The following is a 13,373-nucleotide window of genomic DNA, read 5'->3' on the forward strand; positions in this document are numbered from 1 at the left end:
TCCTCACCGACATTATGAAATTTATGGGTTTCGAGTTTAAACGGATCAAGTGGATCTAAGCGTGCTTAAACTCTACATCTATATCCGTTCTCATAAACGATTCCCCAACCGACCAAATTTTCCCCAAAAGATAAGTTAGACAAGTAGACCCGCACTCTCCTTTTTTTTTTTTATCATTGCAAGTGAAGGTATAAATTACCTCCTTAATGTGGTTATTAAAAAAATTTAATAAAAGGAGTGGAAGTAGGCAATGACAAAGTTGTCGTTGCTCATCTACAATACGCGCACGACACGATTATTTTTGGAAAATGGAACAAAATGGAAGTTAGAAATATACTACAAATTCTTAAATGCTTCGAAGATCTCTCGGGTCTCAAAATCAATCTAAACAAGAGTTGTGTCTATGGAATTCGAATTTCAAAAAGTAAATTAACCTTGCTTGCAAATTGGTTCGAATGTAAAGAATGGTCCTTCTCATTCAACTATCTCGGATTACCTATTGGCGGAAACCTCAAGCTACATCATAATTGTTAACCCTTTTTTGACAAGTTCAAAAAACGGCTAGCAAATTGGAAAGCCAAATCGATTTCTGTAACACCGGCTATTTTTTTTTTTAAACACACAGCGGAAGACTTTATTTACAAACACTATATATGTCACGTCATTACATTAATCCGTGTAATTACGTTTAAGTTTACACAACGTTGTTACGTTATTACAAAACATTATTTATACAAAAGTTCACATCAGAGTTGGGTTGTCAAACATGTCTTCTGCAACAGCACCCATCCCGACTAGCAGTACCTAAACCTGCAAGGGGAGAATATGTGGGGGATTAGCGCACCGCTAAGTGAATGGAATCTATCTAACAGATATAGCTTAAGCCACACACAAGCTATATACGAACAACAATACATGCTAACCACCAACTAGCATACAATAAGACAATACGAGGATCGGCGGCTTGTACGAGCACACGACTCTCAGCTGATCGGGCCTGAGTCTACCGATAGTCCCTGCTACACAATTCACAGTATAGTTATCCAGATGCAGGGGGTGCATCGTTCACACTATACTCCACAATTAGTAGCCTATGGACCCAACCTCCCCTAGGCACGGTTGACCTCATACGGACTCTAACCTCTCCTAGGCACGGTCTCGAGTCCCCAGTCTCCCTAGGCCCGACTGGTGCCATTCACATAGTGTACACAAAATTCACATACAACATCAGGCAACGATATTATTATTCTAACATGGCAATTTCTACACTATGCATGGTAAAAGAGTCAACCACATTAGCATGATATGCTACTTAAACTCTATCCGTAGATAGACCCACTCACCAATTACTAGCAACTGCTCAGTTATTATTTCTGAGTTTCCTCCTTGTCCTTATCTCCTGAGAACAGCAAAAACCAAGTTAGAATAGTGTTCTCATCATGATTAAACACACTGACAGCGAATTATAGCAAATTAGTAAAAAAAAAAATGCGTCCGCTAAAATTTTCATGCACTTTCAAAATTTACATCCTGAAAATCTTAAAAAATACACGGACAGCATAACGGCTATAAATCAACACTTAATAAAATTTTCACTGTCTAAGACCATCGGTCGATGGTCCCATCCATCGGCCGATCGTCAACACACCATCGGTCGATGGTCTCCCCCAATCGGTCGATCGTCAAAATTACATCCGCTGGTCAGAAATCATACACCATCGGTCGATGGTCTCGTCCATCGGCCGATCGTCCTCACCATCGGTCGATGGTCAACGACCATCGGCCTAAGGTAGTTCATCAGCTGCAACAGCAGCAAAGTGACGGGTTTCAACCCAAAATCACCAAATCTCGACTTTGGACACGTTTTTGACCTCAAATCTGGTTACATCTTTTACACTAGACATTTAGAAACATAAACCCACAACTTTTATGCACAAACAACAACAAATTGAACCAATTTGACACAAAACCCCATTTTAACAAAACTAACTTAAAAACCCATTTAATCACAGATTTGATCATGAAATCTTACAAACTTTACCTTGTTAGAATCACAATGACACAAGGAACGTTTTGGCACCAAAATCAAGCTTCAATTCGAGATCAAATGATTTAGGGTTGTTTGAGATGGTGAAGATGAGGTTAGGTGAAGGTGTGAGTAAGAGGAAGGTTCAGGAAACAAATGAGGGAAATTAGCTGCTCATACACTTAATTTGGGGTTAAAACCCCATACCCCACAACACACGGGTATTTACCAGTTGTCTGATATCTTTCGCACAAGATTAGGTAACCCAAACGAGGTCCAAATAAAATAAACAAACCTGATCTGAGACCCTTGTCACAAACTGGTCACAACACAAATATAATAAAACACTAATAAAATAATTAAAATAAAAGCACTTAAGACTAAGCACAAACCCTAAGGGCAAAATAGGCAACTTACAACTAGCCCGTGTTTCAGTCTGTTACAAATCCACCCCCTTAAGGAGATTCCGTCCTCGGAATCTGGTCTTGGTCAAACAAATGAGGGTAGCGATTTCTCATCAACTCTTCCGTTTCCCACGTAAGATTAGAACCCAAACTGTGTTTCCACTCGATCAATATCATCGGTATCTCTTTATTTCTCAACTTAGTCACCTTTCGGTCAACTACGCGGACCGGCTCTTCCACCAATTTCTTATTCTAATCGACCCTTAAATCTTCTAAAGGAAGAAGTTGCGTTTCATCATCGACTTTACACTTACGAAGATAACACACGTTGAATGTATTATGAATACCGGCTAACTCTGGTGGACGATCTAACACCACAGTCTGATCATTCAACACTTCACTAATCGAAAACGGACCAATAAATCTTGGTGCTAACTTACCACGTTTACCGAATCTGATAACCCCTTTCCACGGCGAAACTTTCAGATACACCCGTTCACCCACACTAAAGGTTACCGAACGTCTACGCGGATCAGCATACATTTTATGTCTATCTCTAGCGGCTTTCAACTTTTCTCGCGCAATTTCAACTTTTTCGGCTGTCAATTGAACAATTTCTGGACCTGCAAATTGTTTCTCCCCGGCTTCTAACCAACAAGTCGGAGTTCTGCAACGACGACCGTACAACATTTCATAGGGCGGCATCCCTATACTCGAATGATATGAATTATTATACGCGAATTCGACCAACGGTAAATGCGTATCCCAAGAACCTCCGTATTCTAACACACAAGCCCTTAACATATCCTCTAAAGTCTGTATCGTTCTTTCACTCTGACCATCTGTCTGAGGATGATAAGCTGTACTTAAATTCACACGTGTACCTAGATTTTGTTGAAGACTATTCCAGAAATTCGACACAAATCTAGAATCCCTGTCTGAAATAATCGATAACGGCACACCATATCGACTAACTATCTCTTTCACGTACAAATCGGCTAACTCACTTAACGAAGCTGTCTCACGAGTAGCAAGAAAATGAGCACTTTTAGTTAGACGATCCACTATTACCCAAATCATATCATGTCTTTTCTGAGTTCGAGGTAATTTGGTCACAAAATCCATCGTTATATGTTCCCATTTCCACTCTGGAATCTGTAACTAACGTAACGAACCATAAGGTTTCTGATGTTCTGCCTTCACTTGAGCACAAATATGACACTTTTTGACATAACGGGCGATATCTGATTTCATTGTTGGCCACCAATACACTGTTTTCATGTCATGATACATTTTAGTACTACCCGGATGTACTGTTAATCTGGATTTGTGAGCTTCTGTCAGGATTAAATCCCTCAAATCTCCAAGCTTAGGCACCCAAACACGATTGTTTAAGGTCTTTAGTCCACGTGAGTCATCAATTAAGTCCACTTTTCGTTTGATCATTTGTTCAGATTTAATATGTTCGTCCTCCAAAGCACAGGCCTGAACGGTTCTTAAACTGTTAATCAAATCTGAAGTTATATTTAAACAAAGGAATTTTACATTTTCACTTGACTTTTTACGACTTAGCGCATCTGCAACCACATTTGCCTTACTCGGATGATATTTAATTTCACAATCATAATCTTTGATCAACTCTTGCCACCGTCTCTGTCTCATATTCATTTCTTTCTGTGAGAAGATATACTGCAAACTCTTGTGATCTGTACAAATAACACAATGGGTTCCATACAAATAGTGTCTCCACAGTTTCAAAGCAAACACTACTGCAGCCATTTCAAGATCATGCACTAGATAATTCTTCTCATGAACTTTCAACTGTCGCGAGGCGTAGGCGATTACTTTATCTCTTTGCATTAATACACAACCCAACCCAGCATATGATGCATCACAATATACCACGAAGTCGTCTGAACCTTCTGGTAAAGCTAACACTGGTGCCTGACACAGTAGCTATTTTAAAATCTGAAAAGCCTTTTCCTGTTCATCAGTCCATCGAAAGGATACATCTTTACGAGTCAACTTAGTCAACGGACCCGCAATTTTCGAGAAATCCTTGATAAATCTGCGATAATAACCGGCTAATCCCAGAAAACTCTTAATCTCAGTCGGAGTCTTCGGAGAATTCCAATTCATTACCGCTTCTATCTTTGTCGGATCTACTTTTATACCCTCGGCACAAATCACATGACCCAAAAACTGCACTTCACGTAACCAAAATTCACACTTTGAAAATTTTGCAAATAGTTGTTCACGTTTCAACAAGTTCAAAACCTGTCTCAGATGTTTAGCATGTTCACTTTCGGTCTTTGAATACACTAGTATATCATCTATAAACACAATCACAAACTTATCTAAGAACGGACGACACACTCTATTCATTAGATCCATGAAGATTACTGGCGCATTCGTCAACCCAAACGGCATGACAAGAAATTCATAATGACCATACCTTGTTCTGAACGCTGTTTTCGGTATATCTGATTCAGCAACACGAACCTGATGATATCCGGATCGTAAGTCTATCTTAGAAAAGAATGAAGCACCCTGTAACTGATCGAACAAATCGTCTATTCGAGGTAACGGATACTTATTCTTCACAGTTCTTTTGTTCAATTCACGATAATCAATACACATACGCATTGACCCATCTTTCTTTTTAACAAACAATACCGGAGCACCCCACGGTGAAGAACTCGGTCGGATAAACCCACGATTTAATAACTCTTGAATCTGTGACATCATTTCACGGATTTCAGACGGCGCTAATCGATATGGAGCTTTTACAACTGGAGTTGTTCCAGGAACCAACTCAATCTTATATTCGACTTCCCTTACCGGCGGCAGACCTGGTAACTCATCTGGGAACACTTCGGGAAATTTTGATACTACCGGAATATCAGCCACAGATTTCTTTTCTTTCTTCGCATCAATCACATATGCAAGAAATGATTCACAACCCTTTGCCATCGACTTTTTCGCTTTCATCATTTTTATCAATGGAAAATTATACCCACCCCGCTCCCCTCGGGCCACAACACGGGTTCCATCGGTCGAATGAAAGGTAATCATTTTCCTATCACACTTAATATTAGCCCTAAGCGAGCTCAACCAATCCATTCCTAATACTACATCAAAGCTAGGAATAGGTAACACTAAACAAGTCACCGGGAAAGACTTCCCTTCAATCTCTATACAAACCCCAGACACATATGTTGTGACGGGTGTGATCTTACCATCGGCTACTTCTACACTAACCGGCTTGGGTAACACAGTAACTGGTAATTTCAATTTAGCACAGAAATCTAGGGACATAAAACATCTATTGGCACCACAATCAAACAATACGCGAGCAGGTATTGAGTTGATTAGAAACATACCGGTGATCACTTCGTCGGTTTCCACGGCATTCTCAACTGACATCAGAAAAGCTCTAGCCTCTGCTGTTGGAGGGTTCTTCCTCTTCTGCCCACTTTAGGCAGTTGACCCTCCGGCTGATACCGAACACGCTCCTGACCCTGCCCCGGAACTACCACTCTTCGACGGACAACTAACCGCACGATGCCCTGGTTTGTGACAACTCCAATACACACTATTTGGATACGGACATGCTGAAGACTCATGCCCAACAACACCACACTTTAAGCATCTTCTTGTAGCCTCAGAACACTGACCACTATGAGAAGATCGACACGTGTGACACCAATTCCCCTTACCTGATCCAGACCCAGAACTACTCTGACCACTTTTACCCTTCGATTTAAACCCATTAGACTTTTTGGATTTAGATCCTGATTGACCAGATACTTGCCCACCTTGTTGTATCACATTACCAAACATTCTGTTTCTGGCGGCCTGAACATCACTTTCTACCATCTTAGCCATCACAACAGCTTGAGACAATGACGTAGCTGTTCTAACAAATGTTCGGTACTCTGGAAAAATGATATTAACAAAATGTTGTATACGAGACGCTTCGTCTGGCACCCACTGTTGTACAAACCTCAGTTAATCCATATACTTCTCTACTACCTCATCGATCGTCATTTGAGGTGTCATCTTCATTTCAAGAAATTCAGTCTTGATTCGGTTCATATCAAACGGATTACAATACTGTTCACACACCTTTCCATGAAACTGCTCCCACGTGATCATACTCACTTGCTCTTTTGGTATACTGGAAATCAAGGAATCCCACCAAATCATAGCCCTACCTTTAAACATTCGGCTAGCATATGTCACTTTCTGCTCGGGTTCACACTGGCACGCTTCAAATACCCTTTCAATTTCTCGCAACCAATTGAGAGTTACAGTCGGATCAGTACTTCCAGAGAACTCAGAGGGTTTGCAATCACGGAAGTTCTTATAAGTACACTTTTTGGGTGGTTGCATGTAAGGTTGTTGAAACATTTGCATTTGGTACGGGTTCATCATCATGGGATTTTGGTAAGTAAAAGTGTTTTGCGGTGGCATATAGTATTGGTTAGGTATTTGATTCTGAAACTGGTTCTGGTGCACATTAGGTATCGTTTGGGATTGTGCGGTTGGGAATCCAGGTGGTGTATCGTCATTTCCAGAATGCCTCGCTAATTCAAGCTCATTAATTTTGTCCTCAGCCTCTTTTAGCTTACTTTCTAATTGAAGGATGTAACTACTCTGATCATCATCAGACTCAACACCCTCTTCTGGTGATCTGAATGTTCCGGGGTTGGATGGGCCAGTTGCGTTTCTATCAGCCATACCTGTGCTACAAAACAGCTTACACAAAAGCTTAGTGGATAACAGTTAGTTCAATCACAACTAACACACGTATATCCTATTTTCACTTAACCCCCACTCCCACAGACATGTTTGACTTGCCTCAGGGTTTGGGAACAAAGTACGCTCACATATTTGCTGCCAAACCATGCTCTGATACCAACTTGTAACACCGGCCATTTTTTTTTTAACACACAGTGGAAGACTTTATTTACAAACACTATATATGTCACGTCATTACATTAATCCGTGTAATTACGTTTAAGTTTACACAACGGTGTTACGTTATTACAAAACATTATTTATACAAAAGTTCACATCAGAGTTGGGTTGTCAAACATGTCTTCTGCAACAGCACCCATCCCGACTAGCAGTACCTAAACCTGCAAGGGGAGAATATGTGGGGGATTAGCGCACCGCTAAGTGAATGGAATCTATCTAACAGATATAGCTTAAGCCACACACAAGCTATATACGAACAAAAATACATGCTAACCACCAACTAGCATACAATAAGACAATACGAGGATCGGCGGCTTGTACGAGCACACGACTCTCAGCTGATCGGGCCTGAGTCTACCGATAGTCCCTGCTACTCAATTCACAGTATAGTTATCCAGATGCAGGGGGTGCATCGTTCACACTATACTCCACAATTAGTAGCCTATGGACCCAACCTCCCCTAGGCACGGTTGACCTCATACGGACTCTAACCTCTCCTAGGCACGGTCTCGAGTCCCCAGTCTCCCTAGGCCCGACTGGTGCCATTCACATAGTGTACACAAAATTCACATACAACATCAGGCAACGATATTATTATTCTAACATGGCAATTTCTACACTATGCATGGTAAAAGAGTCAACCACATTAGCATGATATGCTACTTAAACTCTATCCGTAGATAGACCCACTCACCAATTACCAGCAACTGCTCAGTTATTATTTCTGAGCTTCCTCCTTGTCCTTATCTCCTGAGAACAGCAAAAACCAAGTTAGAATAGTGTTCTCATCATGATTAAACACACTGATAGCGAATTATAGGAAATTAGTAAAAAAATGCGTCCGCTAAAATTTTCATGCACTTTCAAAATTTACATCCTGAAAATCTTAAAAAATACACGGACAACATAACGGCTATAAATCAACACTTAGTAAAATTTTCACTGTCTAAGACCATCGGTCGATGGTCCCATCCATCGGCCGATCGTCAACACACCATCGGTCGATGGTCTCCCCCAATCGATCGATCGTCAAAATTACATCCGCTGGTCAGAAATCATACACCATCGGTCGATGGTCTCGTCCATCGGCCGATCGTCCTCACCATCGGTCGATGGTCAACGACCATCGGCCGAAGGTAGTTCATCAGCTGCAACAGCAGCAAAGTGACGGGTTTCAACCCAAAATCACCAAATCTCGACTTTGGACACGTTTTTGACCTCAAATCTGGTTACATCTTTTACACTAGACATTTAGAAACATAAACCCACAACTTTTATGCACAAACAACAACAAATTGAACCAATTTGACACAAAACTCCATTTTAACAAAACTAACTTAAAAACCCATTTAATCACAGATTTGATCATGAAATCTTACAAAATTTACCTTGTTAGAATCACAATGACACAAGGAACGTTTTGACACCAAAATCAAGCTTCAATTCGAGATCAAATGATTTAGGGTTGTTTGAGATGGTGAAGATGAGGTTAGGTGAAGGTGTGAGTGAGAGGAAGGTTCAGGAAATAAATGAGGGAAATTAGCTGCTCATACACTTAATTTGGGGTTAAAACCCCATACCCCACAACACACGGGTATTTACCAGTTGTCTGATATCTTTCGCACAAGATTAGGTAACCCAAACGAGGTCCAAATAAAATAAACAAACCTGATCTGAGACCCTTGTCACAAACTGGTCACAACACAAATATATTAAAACACTAATAAAATAATTAAAATAAAAGCACTTAAGACTAAGCACAAACCCTAAGGGCAAAATAGGCAACTTACAACTAGCCCGGGTTTCAGTCTGTTACAATTTCATTCGGGGGAAGACTTACATTAATCAAATCGGTTTTAAGTAGCTTACCTTTATACTACTTCTCCATCTTCAAAGCTCCTTCACGAGTCATCAATGAACTCAAAGGTATGCTCGTAATCTTTTTTGGGGTGGGTCTTTGGAAGAAAGAAAAATGGCTTGGGTTAAATGGAAACAAATTTTATTACCTTACGATTCGGGTGGGTTAAATGTTGGCTCTCTGAAATATAAAAATTATGCTCTTCTTGTGAAATGGTGGTGGAGATTCCTAAATATGAAAAACCTTTTTGGGTACGTGTAATCAAAAGTATTTTATGGGAGGAACGGTGGGTTGGTTTGTATATCTCCTTCACCCGAAAACGCTCTCAAAAAATTATCGGGCCGAACTTGGTGCATTATTTTAAATGTTGAACACACCCCAAACAAGTTAGGGTGCGATATTTCTAATGCGTTTGTTAAAGTGATAGGTAAAGGAATGAAGATAGTCTTTGGAATGATAAATGGTGTGGCAATGTTACCCTGAAGACTAACTTCCCGAGATTGTTTCGACTGGAATCGTCAAAATCTGTTAGTGTTGATGAGCGTATTAAGTGGCCTGACCAGAGGACCTCCTTCAGTTGGGCCTGGACATCTGAGTCCAAATGGCGTGCTGCTACCGAATTAGAGAAACTCACTGATTTGGTTAATGGGTTCACCTGCTCGGGTAAAAATAAAGACTCATGGATTTGGAAATTTTGTAGCAACAATATTTTTTCCTCTAAATCTTTTGTGAACCTGTTAACTGAGCTAGAAATTGCCAATGTTCTATTACCTGATCCGACTGAAATGTCCCGTTCTTATTGATTAAAAACGTTCCATATTAATTGATTTCGTTGCGAGATTTTGACCTCTATATGAGACGTTTTTCAAAGACTGCATTCATTTTTAAAACAAACCATAACCTTTATTTTATAAATAAAGGTTTAAAAAGCTTTACGTAGATTACCAAATAATGATAATCTAAAATATCCTGTTTACACACGACCATTACATAATGGTTTACAATACAAATATGTTACATCGAAATCAGTTTCTTGAATGCAGTTTTTACACAATATCATACAAATATGGACTCCAAATCTTGTCCTTATTTTAGTATGCAAAAGCGGAAGCTCTTAGTATTCACCTGAGAATAAACATGCTTTAAACGTCAACAAAAATGTTGGTGAGTTATAGGTTTAACCTATATATATCAAATCGTAACAATAGACCACAAGATTTCATATTTCAATACACATCCCATACATAGAGATAAAAACCATTCATATGGTGACCACCTAGTAACCGACATTAACAAGATGCATATATAAGAATATCCCCATCATTCCGGGACACCCTTCGGATATGATATAAATTTCGAAGTACTAAAGCATCCGGTACTTTGGATGGGGTTTGTTAGGCCCAATAGATCTATCTTTAGGATTCGCGTCAATTAGGGTGTCTGTTCCCTAATTCTTAGATTACCAGACTTAATAAAAAGGGGCATATTCGATTTCGATAATTCAACCATAGAATGTAGTTTCACGTACTTGTGTCTATTTTGTAAATCATTTATAAAACCTGCATATATTCTCATCCCAAAAATATTAGATTTTAAAAGTGGGACTATAACTCACTTTCACAGATTTTTACTTCGTCGGGAAGTAAGACTTGGCCACTGGTTGATTCACGAACCTATAACAATATATACATATATATCAAAGTATATTCAAAATATATTTACAACACTTTTAATATATTTTGATGTTTTAAGTTTATTAAGTCAGCTGTACTCGTTAGTAACGTACAACTAGTTGTCCACAGTGAGATGTACAGAAGTAAATAGATAAATATTATCTTGAATCAATTCACGACCCAGTGTATACGTATCTCAGTATTGATCACAACTCAAACTATATATATTTTAGAATCAACCTCAACCCTGTATAGCTAACTCCAACATTCACATATAGAGTGTCTATGGTCGTTCCGAAATATATATAGATGTGTCGACATGATAGGTCGAAACATTGTATACGTGTCTATGGTATCTCAAGATTACATAATATACAATACAAGTTGATTAAGTTATGGTTGGAATAGATTTGTTACCAATTTTCACGTAGCTAAAATGAGAAAAATTATTCAATCTTGTTTTACCCATAACTTCTTCATTTTAAATCCGTTTTGAGTGAATCAAATTGCTATGGTTTCATATTGAACTCTATTTTATGAATCTAAATAGAAAAAGTATAGGTTTATAGTCAGAAAAATAAGTTACAAGTCGTTTTTGTAAAGGTAGTCATTTCAGTCGAAAGAACGACGTCTAGATGACCATTTTAGAAAACATACTTCCACTTTGAGTTTAACCATAATTTTTGGATATAGTTTCATGTTCATAATAAAAATCATTTTCCCATAATAACAACTTTTAAATCAAAGTTTATCATAGTTTTTAATTAACTAACCCAAAACAGCCCGCGGTGTTACTACGACGGCGTAAATCCGGTTTTACGGTGTTTTTCGTGTTTCCAGGTTTTAAATCATTAAGTTAGCATATCATATAGATATAGAACATGTGTTTAGTTGATTTTAAAAGTCAAGTTAGAAGGATTAACTTTTATTTGCGAACAAGTTTAGAATTAACTAAACTATGTTCTAGTGATTACAAGTTTAAACCTTCGAATAAGATAGCTTTATATGTATGAATCGAATGATGTTATGAACATCATTACTACCTCAAGTTCCTTGGATAAACCTACTGGAAATGAGAAAAATATATCTAGCTTCAAAGGATCCTTGGATGGCTTGAAAGTTCTTGAAGCAGAATCATGACACGAAAACAATTTCAAGTAAGATTTTCACTCGAAATAAGATTGTTATAGTTATAGAAATTGAATTAAAGTTTGAATATGATTATTACCTTGTATTAGAAAGATAACCTACTGTAAGTAACAAAGGTTTCTTGATCTTGGATGATTACTTGGAATGGATTTAGAAAACTTGGAAGTAAACTTGCAATCTTGGAAGTATTCTTGATTTTATGAAACTAGAACTTTTGGAATTTATGAAGAACACTTAGAACTTGAAGATAGAACTTGAGAGAGATCAATTAGATGAAGAAAATTGAAGAATGAAAGTGTTTGTAGGTGTTTTTGGTCGTTGGTGTATGAATTAGATATAAAGGATATGTAATTTTGTTTTCATGTAAATAAGTCATGAATGATTACTCATATTTTTGTAATTTTATGAGATATTTCATGCTAGTTGCCAAATGATGGTTCCCACATGTGTTAGGTGACTCACATGGGCTGCTAATAGCTGATCATTGGAGCGTATATACCAATAGTACATACATCTAAAAGCTGTGTATTGTACGAGTACGAATACGGGTGCATACGAGTAGAATTGTTGATGAAACTGAACGAGGATGTAATTGTAAGCATTTTTGTTAAGTAGAAGTATTTTGATAAGTGTCTTGAAGTCTTTCAAAAGTGTATGAATACATATTAAAACACTACATGTATATACATTTTAACTGAGTCGTTAAGTCATCGTTAGTCGTTACATGTAAATGTTGTTTTGAAACCTTTAGGTTAACGATCTTGTTGAATGTTGTTAACCCATTATTTCTTATAACAAATGAGATGTTAAATTGTTATATTATCATGATATTATGATATATAATATATCTTAGTATGATATATATATAGTTAAATGTCATTACAACGATAATCGTTACATATATGTCTCGTTTCGAAATCATTAAGTTAGTAGTCTTATTTTTACATATGTATTTCATTGTTAATACACTTAATAATATATTTACTTATCATTTAACATAATTAACCAAGTGTATCAATATCTTAATATGATTCATATGTACCTAGTAAGACGTTGTTATAACGATAATCGTTATATATATATCGTTTTCGAGTTTCTTAAATTAATAGTCTCATTTTTATGTATATAACTCATTGTTAAAATACCTAATGAGATACATACTTATAATAAAATCATGTTAACTATATATATAACCATATATATGTCATCGTATAGTTTTTACAAGTTTTAACGTTTGTGAATCACCGGTCAACTTGGGTGGTCAATTGTCTATATGAAAC

Source organism: Rutidosis leptorrhynchoides, chromosome 4 (genome assembly GCF_046630445.1).
Source record: "Rutidosis leptorrhynchoides isolate AG116_Rl617_1_P2 chromosome 4, CSIRO_AGI_Rlap_v1, whole genome shotgun sequence".
In the NCBI taxonomy this organism is placed as follows: domain Eukaryota; kingdom Viridiplantae; phylum Streptophyta; class Magnoliopsida; order Asterales; family Asteraceae; genus Rutidosis; species Rutidosis leptorrhynchoides.